This window comes from Cololabis saira, chromosome 10 (assembly GCF_033807715.1).
Source record: "Cololabis saira isolate AMF1-May2022 chromosome 10, fColSai1.1, whole genome shotgun sequence".
In the NCBI taxonomy this organism is placed as follows: Eukaryota; Metazoa; Chordata; class Actinopteri; order Beloniformes; family Belonidae; genus Cololabis; species Cololabis saira.
Window position 1 is genome coordinate 24,705,057 of NC_084596.1, and position 14,012 is coordinate 24,719,068.

General features: G+C 37.8%; 1 protein-coding gene across 1 annotated transcript in view; it reads right to left on the bottom strand.

Annotated features, from left to right (window-relative positions):
• Positions 1-14,012, bottom strand: part of gpc1b (glypican 1b) — an 81,138-nt gene that overhangs the window by 17,870 nt on the left and 49,256 nt on the right. The gene's annotated exons all lie outside the window — the stretch shown is intronic.

Below are 14,012 nucleotides of genomic sequence, written 5' to 3' on the forward strand. Positions count from 1 at the left end.
TGACGTCTCCATCACCAAGGATTAGGATATTATTTCTTTCTGCCACTTTATTGTGGTTTTTGTGGTGAAATGAGGATGAATCATATAACTTCTCATTTCAACTAACTGGATCAGCCGTTCCTCATCATGACTGTTTCCTACAGCGCTTTCAACCGGCTTTCAACACGAGTGACAGGAAGAAAATAGAACATTTAAATATCACAATATCCCACGGTCCACTTAAAGCACTGATAAAAGGTCAATCCCGTTTTTTTAGACTTATTATTGTCGCATACCACGGCACAACAGATAGACGGCATGTTGGAAGTCGGTCCTTAAGATGGCGCTGCGAGTACTGTGTGACGTCACATGAAACCCATGAATACAGAAGTGAATAGTTCAAGCCATTTTTCTATTATCTATGATACATGTACATTAACTACCTCCAAAGAGGTTGTAAGTTTTTTATTTTAGAATCATAAAGAAAAATACTGAACAAAACTTTTTGCTTAAACAAGACGATTTATTAAGTGTTTTCTGATTTCTCAAATTTCTGAAATCTTCCTCTGAAATCTTGGGCTCGTAATGCTGGTCAGGAATGGGACACAGAGCTCCAAAGCAAACTTTGATAAACAAATCTTTGAGAGATTATGTATGTTTACAATAGTGACAAGTCTAGAAAACCCAGCCAATCATGTTGGAGGCAGAATCACATGAAAGCAGTCAACTGGAGGAACAGCAGCAGCTAAGATTAGACGCCAATGTTTCTGTCTGGGACGGCTGTGAAAGCAATCCAGTTAAAGCAGCTGAAGCTGGAAAATGTTTGTTGCGACTATATTTTCTTCCAAGACGTGACGGAAGCAAAAAAAAAAACTTCTTGTGTGCTGTTGATTTTGCTCCTATTTCTGTGATGTTTTTATTTTTACTTTAAAATGAACATGATATCCATATATATCTGAACATTGTTTTGGCTAAATCAGAGTTTCCTATTGGCCGGGCCGGTGAGATGGCGCATAGCCAGAAGATTCGACAGATGTCGAACTAAAGACCCAAAGGCCCGCTATCCTGCATGTTTGAGATGTTTTCCTGCCTCAACACACCTGATTCAAATTAAAGGATCATCATCAGCTTGTCATCGAAGTCTGAGCAAGTCTGTTAATGACAGTCATTTATAATAGGGTGTATCAGGGAGAAGCAGGGAAACACCTGAAACATGCAGGACAACAGCCATCGAGGACTGGAGTTTGATAGTCTGTGAGAAAATCTGAGCAATCAAGGCAAATCCCACCCTATAATGGAGTTGGTTGAAGTCCTGAGTAAAGTCCTTCACTGTACAGAAAAGCATCAGTAAGCAGCATCAGTTTCACTGATGACAAAGAGAGAAAGGTGAAGAAATCATGCAAAAACAAAACTATAACACCCACATTCACAGGACCTAGAGTGCTGTCTCAGCACTTTGAGTCTCATGTCAATATGCTAAGCTCACAGTAACACCACACCATTTGGTGACATAATTTAAGCACTGGCCTTGATACTATATTTCTGTTCTGCATTCCCCCTCATTAATAAAACAGGAGAAAAAACAAGAAGAAGCATTGGTTCACAGCTACTGTTTACTGCTTTCTTTTGGCATTTTTTTGCGCTCCAAGGTAAAAGGTCCGCTCTAGTTGGGGCTGTGGGTGTGAGAAGATGTATTTAGGACCAAATGTTAGCAGAGACAGACTCCTGCAAAGTGTGACTCATGTTTAATTCTACTGGCAGACAAACAATACATCATGTGCTCGTCTTTCACTGGTGAATAAGCTTTACTCTGTACAGTAAAATCAAAGTCCTTTTCAAATGACAGAATTTTAAGCCCCTGAAGATGTTCTTACTATGCCCACTCTGCTGGTCTTAGACATAGCAGGCTCATGCTGCTTAAAGCCAAGCTTATTTCTTTAAGAGACAAAAGAAACAAATGAAAAATAGGGCAAAAAATATAAATGTGAACTGCCAAATAAATAAGAGCACATTTCCATGAAAGAAATCAAAAGTGGGAATTTGTGCATAGTGAACTTATGAACTCAAAAATATGACATACATATAATAATATAATACAGTATATAATATATATATACATATATATAATATATACACATATATATAATAATATAATATAATATATATATAATATAACTTATGCTGGTAAATTTGGCAATATGTAAATCTGTTCCATTTAAGTAGTTAACACTTAACACTTGTTTTTAGTCACATTATGTTCATGATCCGCATTCATATTTTTTACACTCTTTATAAATACCATCTTGTGGAGTTCACTTTTGCCCTTGAGGCCAACTATTTCTGAGCATGAGAAGTTTAAATCGTTCCAGCTTTTGGTTTATTTTTGTTCTTTGTTTTCAGTGACGCTTCCTGAGATCAATTTTGTAAGCATCAGAAAAAAGTAAGTCAACACAGTTTAATGAAAAACTTTATTTTTCATTAAACTTATTATTTACCTTTCTGACAGAATCAGGGTTTCATCGGTTAATAAAACATGTTAGCTCAGACTGTCAAAGGGGGCTGGTGGAGGACATGCTCACTCTTACTCACGCCTACACACCTCAATAACAAACAAAAAACAACATCAACAACAACAAAAGACCTAACATCTGCTGCAAGATCAAAATGCAAATATAAATACAAATATATGTTACTGAAAATGTTTTTTACCAAACTTTGGTCCGAGTATTTATGTAGCAATAATGCGAGACGCATGTTATTCGGGTGATAATAATCCTGCAGTAGCAGTAATTCTAGTGTTTTTGTTAATGTTTTTTCTTGATATTGTTCCTCAATACCTCTTATTCAAACTTTTTGCAAACACAGCTCGACATAAAGTCATATTTCCCGAAGTCAACAAATAAACACATGTGGTTAGAGAAAACAGTTTTGAAGTGATAGCACACCAAGCATAAGACCAAAAGCCCATACATACACTCCTAAAATATATATAATAAACAGTAGGCTACCAGAGAGACAGGAAGCTGCGGTGACAGGATTTGATTTTAATCCCCATTACAATTATTCCTGTTTTTCCTCATTCATACTTCTAAATGCCTACCTATGCAAAATTAGTTTCAGCAATTACAATTTTTATCAGGTGATGAAGAGAAGTTGTTTTCTCCCATAAATGGATTATCTGGATTTCTATTTACAGTGGTGATTTGTTTCGGTCATGTTTTCAAATGTGCCGACATCACTACACATGAAGGCTAGATCTTCGTTAATGGTATAATGATGCCAAATTCTCCTCTGGCTGTCAGTTCTAATGAGTAATGCTAATCATTAGTGTGATACAAAAGCACTACACACACGTGTGTACTTGTCTGTGTTTTGTGAGTGGAAATGACCTTCTTCATTCTTCATCCCTTGGTGTACCTGTGAGAGGGGGAGCCTGAGGCTTACACCTTTCTCAGTTATTTTTTTATTTCCCAATTACCCACAATCCTTAATCATCCCTTAAATGTCTATGCAATTAAGATCCACCTACAGCAAAGGGAAAAACAATCATTCCCAGTTGACTTGATATTGTATATGGATCCCTCCTCGCCACTTTAACCGGATTTTAAACCATCTGTATGTTGCAATAACAAGGTAAAGAACCAGCAGTGCAGGGCTTACTGACATCTTAAGGTGAAGCTGGAGATTGCTATCAACTGAAAACCTTTTCAAAACCCTTCCAAGTGTGTAGAAAAAAATGAAAAAATGACATTTCTGCACCATATGAACAGCTTTATATGATGTGAGAAATTTGTGAAAATATAGCAGATTTCACATGTAATGTTCAGTGTTGCAGCCAAAGAGAAGTTCAAAGGTGCTGCGCATATAAACATCAGTGTCGAGCAGCCAAATGCATGTGGTTTACCAGGCTTCTTGTTTATCTTAATTTAGTTTAATCTTTTATTTATTAAAATTTTATTTTTAGATGTTCTCAAAAGTATGTGTATGAATGTGCAATATGTTATACTCCGTCTCTTTAGTACCAAAAACTAATTTAACAAGTTAGAATGGATCTGACTAACAAGTAATTCAGCATATTTTGTTTATCAACTAGTACAATCCTACTTCCAAAATAGTGGTGATAATGTAAAATGTAAATAACAACATAATGCAATTAATAGCAATTATCATTATCCCATATTGTATTTACAATATATAACAGAATATTGCATGTTTAAACTAAGGACATTGAACAAGATGAAAGGCATTAGAGAAAAGTTGGGACCGCACCCTCTTTATCATTGTACATCCCCGTCTTCTAAAAACAGTTCATATACATCTTGAAGCTGAAGAGACTGGTTGCTGGAGTTTGGGGAAAAAACAGTCTCATTCCTCTTTCAGATAATATTCACACAGCTTACTGGTCCTGGGCTATATTTTTCCATTCATGTTGCACCAAATGTTTTTAGTTTGTGCAAGGGCTAGACTGCAGGCAGGCGTGTCCAGCACCCAGACTGTTCAACTATGAAGACATTCTTTTGTCATGGATGGAGTGTGGATGCAAAAAAAAATAAAAATAACTTTCCATCTGCATTTTTCCAACCATGGGTCTTTTTTCTACTTTGCCTAAGTCCATTTTTGAATGAACTCAGGCCCAGTGAAGATGGCAGCATTTTTCATCAGGCTTTCTTATATGATAGAGCTTTGACCTTAATTTGAGGATGGCATGTCAAACTGTGTTTATGACGGCGATTTACAAAAGTAGTCCCGTGCCCATGTGGGGAAATCCATTACAGTATCATGCCAGCTTTTATTGCAATGGTGCCTGAGGGCCTGATGATCATAAGCCTGAAATATTGATTTTCAGTTTTGTCCCTGGAGAAGGATTTCTCTATATTCTCAGAATCTTGTAATCATACTTTGTACTGTAGATAATGAGATAGTGAGGAACATTTTTTCCGACATTGTTTCAAAATTCATAGAGAATTTTTCCTTTCCTCAGATTCATGAACCTTTCCCCATCCTCGCCTTTGAGAGACCCCTTTCTCTAAAATGTTCTTTTTATACCCTGTTGCCAGTCAACCCAATTAGTTTCAAGATGTTTTTCCAGATGTTCCCTTTTATTACCATTTCCTTTTCTAGCCTTTTATTACGCATCATCTAACTTTTTTGCCACTTGATGAACCATCAAATTCAAAATAAGCCAATATTTTTCACAAAAAAAGTCAAATTTATATTCTGAATAAAACATTGGTTTATGAGATTTGCCAATCATTCCATTCTGTTTTTATTTACATTTTATGCAGTGTCCCAACTTCTTCAGAACTGAAGGTGTAGGATCATGTCATAAAACCAGAAACTCCTACTACAAGAAAGCAGAATTACAGTGTACATATGTTGATATATGCCTTTTAATACATCTCGATAGGCTATTATTTGAACTACAGAATCCAAGCCTGCAACAGAGATAAAACACATGGACTACAGAGTGTAATAATTAAAAGCAAAATAATTTCTTTAATGTGACAGTAGATTAGGAAAATGTAAAAGCTGCACTTTACCACCATCCCTTTCCAGCTTTAAAACTCTCTTTCACACACCCACACACACTTAGAACAAGCCAAGTGAAGCATGAATGCCTTAATGACTTTCTTCCTGCAGTGAGAGGAGAGTTAATGATTCATTTGTAATCACTCTGAGCTTCACATCCAGTCCACCTTTACATGTCATAGACTTATTTTACTTCTGTTTCTACCTTCTCTTATCACAATGCTTCTTAAGATGATTAAATATGCACATGCTTATTAAAGCTTAAATAATTAATCAACTTTACTGAACATAAAATTTCCCTGAGGAAGTTTAGAAGTCCTCTATTGTGTCTAAATCTTTTTTTTTTTTAATGAATAAAAAGTTTGAATAACACAATCAAACTTCAAAACAACCATTTCCATCTTTGTGCTGTTTTCCATCTTGACTGTTCCCTCTACTCTGTCCAACAGTGATGTTTGTCCAGAGGCTAATCACTAAATGATCTCGAGTTGCTTTTTCACATAAAGGTATTAACTTTCTGATAGTTGTGTAGCATATTCATAAAAGCAGCTTGGTGACATTTACCACTGCCAGATGGAGGGGAAAAAACTCACATGTTCTGTGATTACAATCACAAGCTAGCTAAAGAAGAAGGAGAAAAAAAAATCTTTCACAGATTGTCTCCTCTCACCTCACTCTTTGGTCTCTGGTTAAACTTATTCTGGTATGCGTTTTCTCTAATTGGCACTTAACCCTGCCTTACATGTGCAGGAAATGTTCTGCTTGGTTGGGGACATGCTGGAACACTAAGAACACTATGGGAAAAAAGTTATGGGAAGAGGTTGATTCTTTTAATCATAGGTTTGATGACACTACCGGCAACATAAAAAGGGACAAAAATAAAAGTAGGTACCACTGTTAAAAAGAAAGCATAAGGATACTCACTCAGAGGGTCTATTAACATTAAAACATCAGTGGAAAATGGCAAAGCAGAGAACCACAGATTTATAAGGGAGGAATGACTTGAAAAGAATGAATCAGGGACAGAATAAATGGGATGAGGTAAAGAAAAAGAGGGTTGAAAAGGAAGTATTTGTATATTTCTTTCATATCTTGTAGTCTTTATTCTATTTGTCCACTTGACAAATGCTGAATGATCACATTGGCTGTTTTTTGCCAGAGAGGAGAGAGACCATACTATGAAGCATATGCCAAGAAAAGAGGAGGAGAAATAGGTGGTTGGAGAAAACTACAATATAAAATTAGAAAAAGGGCTCAGTCCATGGAAAGTATGCTCAGGCATATTTCTCTAAATTTATAATTTCTGCTTCCTCCAGAGCTGATTCACTCTAAAAAAAGCAACGGTAGAGCACTATAAAGTATTTGCCAACATTCATGTGGGTCAAAATCGGAACAACTCTTACCCCAGCTCCTAGTTCCCCCTGATCTAGAGACAGGTTACATTAAGATTAACACTATGGATTACTTGTTTTACTATAGTTTATGAAACCTAGTTGGTTAAACTCTTCAGGATTATGTTTTATTCGGGTTCAGAAAACATTGTGGCTTTTGTTTAGGCACATATGAAGACATCCTCAATGTCAAAAAAAGATATAGAAGACAATGGCACTTTTGAGGTGGCCAGTTAATCAGGGCAGAATGAATTATTCACCGGCATGTTTCAGTCTGAGCACCAATCTGTCAGCCTGTGCAAATACTTTAGATCCTTGATCTCACTCTTTGTTCCTTATCTGCTTGTGCAAGGACAATGAAAGAATACACACAACAGAGAAACACTGCTATCCTGAGTGTAGTTAATGCCCAAATGGTGATCTGGGAGCCATTACGTTGTTTATGAGTCAGACTGACTCTCCATCAATAACAACACGTATCACACACATACTCTGCCCCAGGAACGCTGAAACAACCTTAGTGAGGATTTATATGCTATTAAAAGGTCCTACATTAAACAAGCCAACACATCACATAATGCATGCCGTTTATCAGCGAGCTCTCAGTGAAAGCCTTAATTCCTCATTCGCAGTCTCTTTTCTGACTTTTTCTGTCTGCCATTATGCACCATTTATTCATGCCTGTTTCTTCTTTTATCCATCTGGTTCTCTTTTCCAACTTCCCCCCTTGCCTGTTTCTTCCCGAATTCCATACCACTCCTTCCCCTCACTATCATCTTTTCTTTCTGTCTCCATTTCCATTCCACATCTTGCACTGGTCCCATTTTTTTCTAATAAGCTTCTCTTATTCCTCCTTCTGTGCTTCAGTTTGTCACACTTTCATTTCTTCCTCCCAAGGTGCCATCGCTCCTATAGTGAATCGTGTCTTTGGCATAATTAGGACAGTGCACTCGAGGTCCCTGTAAACGTGATCTGAATACAGATTAAATGAGACAATCAAGCATTATGATGGGAGCATATGCCCTTGTCTCTCTTGACATCATCAGAGGTGACCCTGAAAATAAGAAATTAGAAGGCAGGTGGCAGGAGGTGGGAGTGGATCAAATCTGACACATGTTAAATGTGTGATCGCCGTCAAATTCCCGGAAGCATTCCCGTTCTTTACTATCTTGACTAATTTTTTGGGGTAAAAAAATGAAAAATATGACCTGATTTGGACTAATGCTGGAGCTGGAGAATGACTCCCAAAACCAGATTTATTTTCAAAAGAACCACTTGAGTACTGATTAGTGGAAATGAAAGTTCCTAATAATACCACAATTACTCAGGAGGGGAAAAAAATAGTCAATGAGAATAAATGAGCCTGCTTTGGAGCCAGCTTTCACAGGCAAGGCTAGCGTTGCCTCTTTTATTGGGCTTCAATTCTACAAAAAACATAGATAATGAAATATAGATTTAGCATTAGGGATGATCTGGATGACAGCTCTTTAACAAGTCACATGTTCTGAGGATTTTCTCTGGGTATAACCCGAAGAAAAGCAGATCTTTTTCCATTTCAAATTGTTAACGACATCTTTATTGGATGATACAACAACTCATTAGTGGTCTGATGTATCCTGTTACAGATATACTACTACTACTAAAGATAATAGTGTTAATAATATCAAAAAGAAACCATTGCCAACAGCTGAGGATACCCTAATACTTGACATCTGAAAATTGGTCCTGCAATTCTCACTTATTTCTTTCAGTCATCCCCCCACACAGGTCTACTGCACCTTCACTGCATTTTTTAGCAGGTCATATGTTAATCAGAGCTCAACCTAAATTATTTTAAAAGTAAGGCCTGCAAGGGATGAGTATATCCACAAAACCCACCGTCTAGCCAGCGCCTTTTCACAAACCTGAGAATAAGGCAGGGAAGAAGGTAGATAAGTAGATAAGTAGATTGGCTGGTTGGTCCAATTTTCCCCGAACATGAAAGCGTCAGTTAACCTGTAAGACTACAGTGTGTTTTAAAACACATCATTAAAGTGCTGAGCAAATCAAGCAGATGGATGGAGTTTCATTAGGTACGGTTAAGCTCTGTTGCAACTTCACTTTCTCTTCAAACAAGGACAATAAAAGCCAGGTGAGGACCTCAAGCTATGAAAGCAACAGCATCAGTAATGGAATTTACCAGTTTGTAGACTTTTGTGCATTGCAAATCATTAAAATGCATTTAATCCTAATATCCACAGGGAGTCAGGTACCAGTCATGTTAAATTGGTCTTCTTATTAATGTCACATAGAAAAAAACAAACTACTGTCCCTTCATTAAAACTTTCAAGAATACTCCTGAATTATGTAGGCGCAATACAAATGCACCCACACACACACACACACTCACACACACACACACACACACACACAGTCTTCAGACACTTACAGATCCTACTGATCGCACCATTAGGCAAGATGCCACCTGTCAGGTTTAAGGCCTCCGTCTGTTGAACACACCTGGCTGCCTTCTAACACCTAGTTCCCTTTGGAGCCATCACTCTCTGTGTCCTTCTTGACCTTTTCCCTTTCACTTTCATAACTGACCCCTTCTCTCATCATGTTTGCCTGTCAAACTCTTTCTAGCTACATCTGTACATTTCTATTGTCTGCCGTCTCTTCGGACATCGGACTTGCTTTATGTTTCTATTCCGTCCATAAACTCTGTCCTTCCATCTGTTTATTTTTCACCCTGTCCTTGACACACAAACACACACTCCCATACACACACTGTATACATAATCCATTTGAGTCACTCACGGTGACACACAGTAAATTAGAAATTTACAAAGGCGTGCATATAAACACACATTTGCATGTTCTCATATATACAGTGCATAAACTCTCAGGCACGGAGCCAGCTCTATGCGAGTATGCTAGTCCTCTAATCTGTGGCTTTGTTGGTGCTTCTTCCAAAGTTCCTGGATCTATAAAGGCCTGGCTTGACTGGGCTGGAACAGTAACACCCTGCACTTAGCCACATGGCGCTAGTTAGCCCACACCCTGCTAAACACAGCCAGATGTGCAGGGACTGGAAACATAGCACAATGTCACTTCATGGTCCTGTGGTCATATTAAAAAAAAAAAAAAGGTTTTTTGGGACATGGCTGGGAAGCGGCTACTCCTCAACAGTTTTTAACCATATAAAGTATCTCTCTTTCTTTTTTCTTTTTTTTTTTACTTTAAAGGACACACAATGTCAAACAGTTTTGAAACTTTTAAAAAGATGACAGCCGAGTCAGCAGCAACAGTTAAATCTCAGCCTGAAATACATATAACTTATTTTCTTTTTCACTTTTAAAAGCTTGGCCTAAGAACTGGAAGTCTTTAGCGAGAATGAAAGAATAGAGCCAAATCGCTTGTCATGTGGCAGGACATGTGACACTGTGTTCTATTTAACTCCAGTCCACTCTCCTCAAAGATGCACCCAATACTTAATAGTTTGTTGACCCTGGGACCTAAACACACAAATGTTTCCCTCTCAGTTAGCTCTGCCACCCCCATCTGATGCCTGTGTAAGATGAGGGAATGTGAAAAGCAGTAGTAGGACAGGAGAGGTTGCGCCTGGATTTGTTAACACCCCAAACAAGCTAATTGATTAATCTTCAAAACAGCAGCTGCAATAGACATTTTTCTATGAAGTCAACGTGAATACAAACAATTTTCAAATCACTTATTGTGAGGCAATACAACTCATCACTTTTGTGTGTTTAGCAGTCAATGTCTGTATTTAAATCATTTGAATGTTTAAAAGGCTGCAGCTGAGTGCTGTTTGAATGCATGTTTCTGTGGATTGTTGTTTACTGGAATTGCTGAGCTAAATAGGGTGTTTTCCTGTGCAATAAGAAAGTGAATAAGTGAAGGATGACATTAAGTAACTTTGAGAGAATTTGTATGTTTTGGACTGTCTTTTTTTGTGTGTGTGTATATGCGTGCTTTCTGCTTTGATAGGGTGACTGTATCCCTTTGGCACAGCAACAGCGACCAGTGAAAAGGAAAGGCCATGAGAAAGAAGGACACAAAGCCCTGGAAGAAAAGCAAACAAATCTCATTCAGCCACTAATCACTGTGATCTGAAAAGGTCAGGCTAACTAGCCAAGCTCAGAGCCCCAGCTGACAGATCCATTGTTATGAACTGACCAAGGGGAACAAGAGAAGTGCAGAGACACCCTTCTCTTAACTGGAGCAAGTCATTAGACACAAATAATTGCCTTAGCCCACCACTGTAATGTCGCTAAAAATATCCTTTTCACACTTGATACATTACAATTAAGACCTGATGTATTACATTATTACTAGAGATGCACCGATTGATTGGCCACTGATCGGTATCGGGCCGATAATGGCCCTATCGGTTTTGATCGGAGATCGGAAAATAATAGTTCAGAGCGGGCCGATCTGATGACCTCAGACCGAGCTGTCTTAAGGGGCCGTGGCCGTCTCTACAAAACATCAACACTGAAAATGGCGTCGCCGGTACGGCAGTTTTACAATGTCCGAAAAGGACAACAAATTTGCAGTTTGCAAAGTGTGTGCAAAGGAGATACCCCGAGGAGGAATGTTACAAAATAATTTCAACACAACAAAGCTGATAAGACATTTGAAAGTTTTTCACACAAAGGAGTATATTGAGTTTCCAAAGTTGGCTGCAGCTAAGGCAGAGAAAGAACAGGAGGTGCAGCCATGCCGCTAACTCAGCTGAACGTAACAGAGACTTATAAACGATGGCAAGAAAAATTAAGAACTACATCGTAAGGTAATGAATTCATATGCTTTGCTCATCAGCTGCTTTCTGTTGTATCGGGTTTAAACGCGTCGTTTGCAGCTTGGATCCACGGTACGCGCTGCCGCGTCGTAAATATTTCACTGATGAAATCCTGTCGGAGTTATCTACCAAACTATATACAGTCCAAAGTCGTGTCAGTCGCTTCACGATGGACATTTGGAGTTCTAGTGTGAAGAGTTTTGCTTCACTCACATGGGTTTCCTCACACGCGGCGGATGCTACCGCTAAAGCTTTCACAAAGCTTAATAATTCATAATTAATTTTTATTTTAAGATTTAATTCCTCTTTCCACAGGAAAACTAAGGTTTATAGTTTACAACTTGTATCAACTTTTAGAGAGTGACATGTCTGCTGTTGTGTGTGTTGCTGCACATGTTGTACATAATTATTACCACAGGAAGTTGAAGCTAGTAAGCTACACTTACTCTTTGTAAGCCGAGTCTAAGTTGTCTCTAAGAGTGTCTAGAGGGTGAAATATTGCTCATTGCCTCAGCATGCAATAAAACAGTCAATTCATGATACTTTCTCATCTCCTAATTTTTATACCTAATTTATACAATGTCAGTGTCGTGTACATGAGACAATATTGACGAATTTATGGATTTCTCGCTGTGATCGGCAAAATCGGGATAAGCAGATACTGGTTTTCGAGATCGGTGATGGGTGATCGGCCCTCCAAAATACTGATCGGTGCATCTCTAGTTATTACTTTATATTTCCAAGAAGGTATCACGTCTATTGCCCTATGGCGTAAAGAGCAGATTCCAAATATCAGTATGTATATATAAGTTTGTTTTTGAATATATACTTTATTGAGCTGTGAGTAAACTCTTGCCATGACATGCAGTTAGTTCTGATAAGACATATCATCAATGTGTGATAGTGACTCATGTGACAGGAACACAAGAAAGGGGATTTAATTAGTTGCTTTTATTTAAAACTGCACTTTTCTGAGATACATGTATTTTCAAACTTTTAACCTTATTACTTTTTTATAATTTGTAATTTATTATTGTTATTTTTTAATTGTTTCCATGTTGAGTATCTTAAATTGGCCACATTATGCTTTTCCTTGTTTCTTGACTTATCTATTGTGTTATTAGTATGATTTATTATCATAAACATGACTAGGGGCTCAATGAAGTGAGATTAGCACATGTTTTAGTATTCATATTCACATAATCCTCCATTTTCAGGATGCAGAGCCATCACTCTCAGTAATTACCATGCTAAGACAGCCTAGACTGTTGGCAGCTATGGAGTCAAAAGCATATAAAAGCATAAAAATATAAATATACAAGAATAAATGCAAAATGGCCTGTGACTGAAAAACAACATTACCCATAATATTAGTAGGTAATGAGCATTGTATTTGCCAAACACAGAAGCCCAGCTGTGATCTTTGTTGTTGCAGTTCGGTGCGTAGTCCGCACTCATATTCTGAATATGACTCTGGCTCTAGCTTCTGTGGAAGGATTTGAAGTGAGGCTGTTATTTACAGGAAATGTTGAACGTCTACTGTTGATAATGTGTCATCTTGAAAATGCGTGGGCCTCATTGGTACCAGTAGACGTGCACGTTCATAAGTCTTTAGTTCTGCTCACTGGCGAGCCTCCAGGATTGTGACAAATCAGAAAACACTTGAGCCAAAACGCCTGTTTGTGATCCTCTGTCTTCATCACTCTGAAATAATTACAAGCCTTTTGAGTTTGTACTGGCCACAGAGCTACTCTACACTCTACAGGTACCAGAGATCAAAATTAGAAAAGTACAATATAATTGTATGATATTCTAATAGTATAGTATTATAGTTAGTCTTGGGTTGTTTATTTCGTGTTGCGTGACGTCTTTCCCTGAATGTCACTGCTGTAGGAGAGTACAGTTGTCACGACATGGTGTAACTGGTAGTTAGAAATGTTTTTCTAAATGTAGTTAGTGTATGCCATAGTATTATCTATTTAAGGGTTGTTCCCTTCACCTGTCAGTTAGATTCAAAATGTGACGACTGCATTGCCAGTCTGCTTGTCAGTGTATGTACAGTGTGTATTTTAGGGTATTAGGGTAAAAAACTAAAACAAGTTATTGGTATTTTAAAATGTTTCCTTAGTTGGGTCAGCAGGAAATATATACATTCATATTTCTTTACTTGCTCCTGAGTCTGTAAACCCATCAATTGACCACAGATGGAGGCAGAGTAACTTTGCAAACCTCTAGTCCTGAGAAAAGTGTCAAATGATATATTTTTGACATTAGCTTAAGCCTTAGATGAGGACAATATGAACAAATGT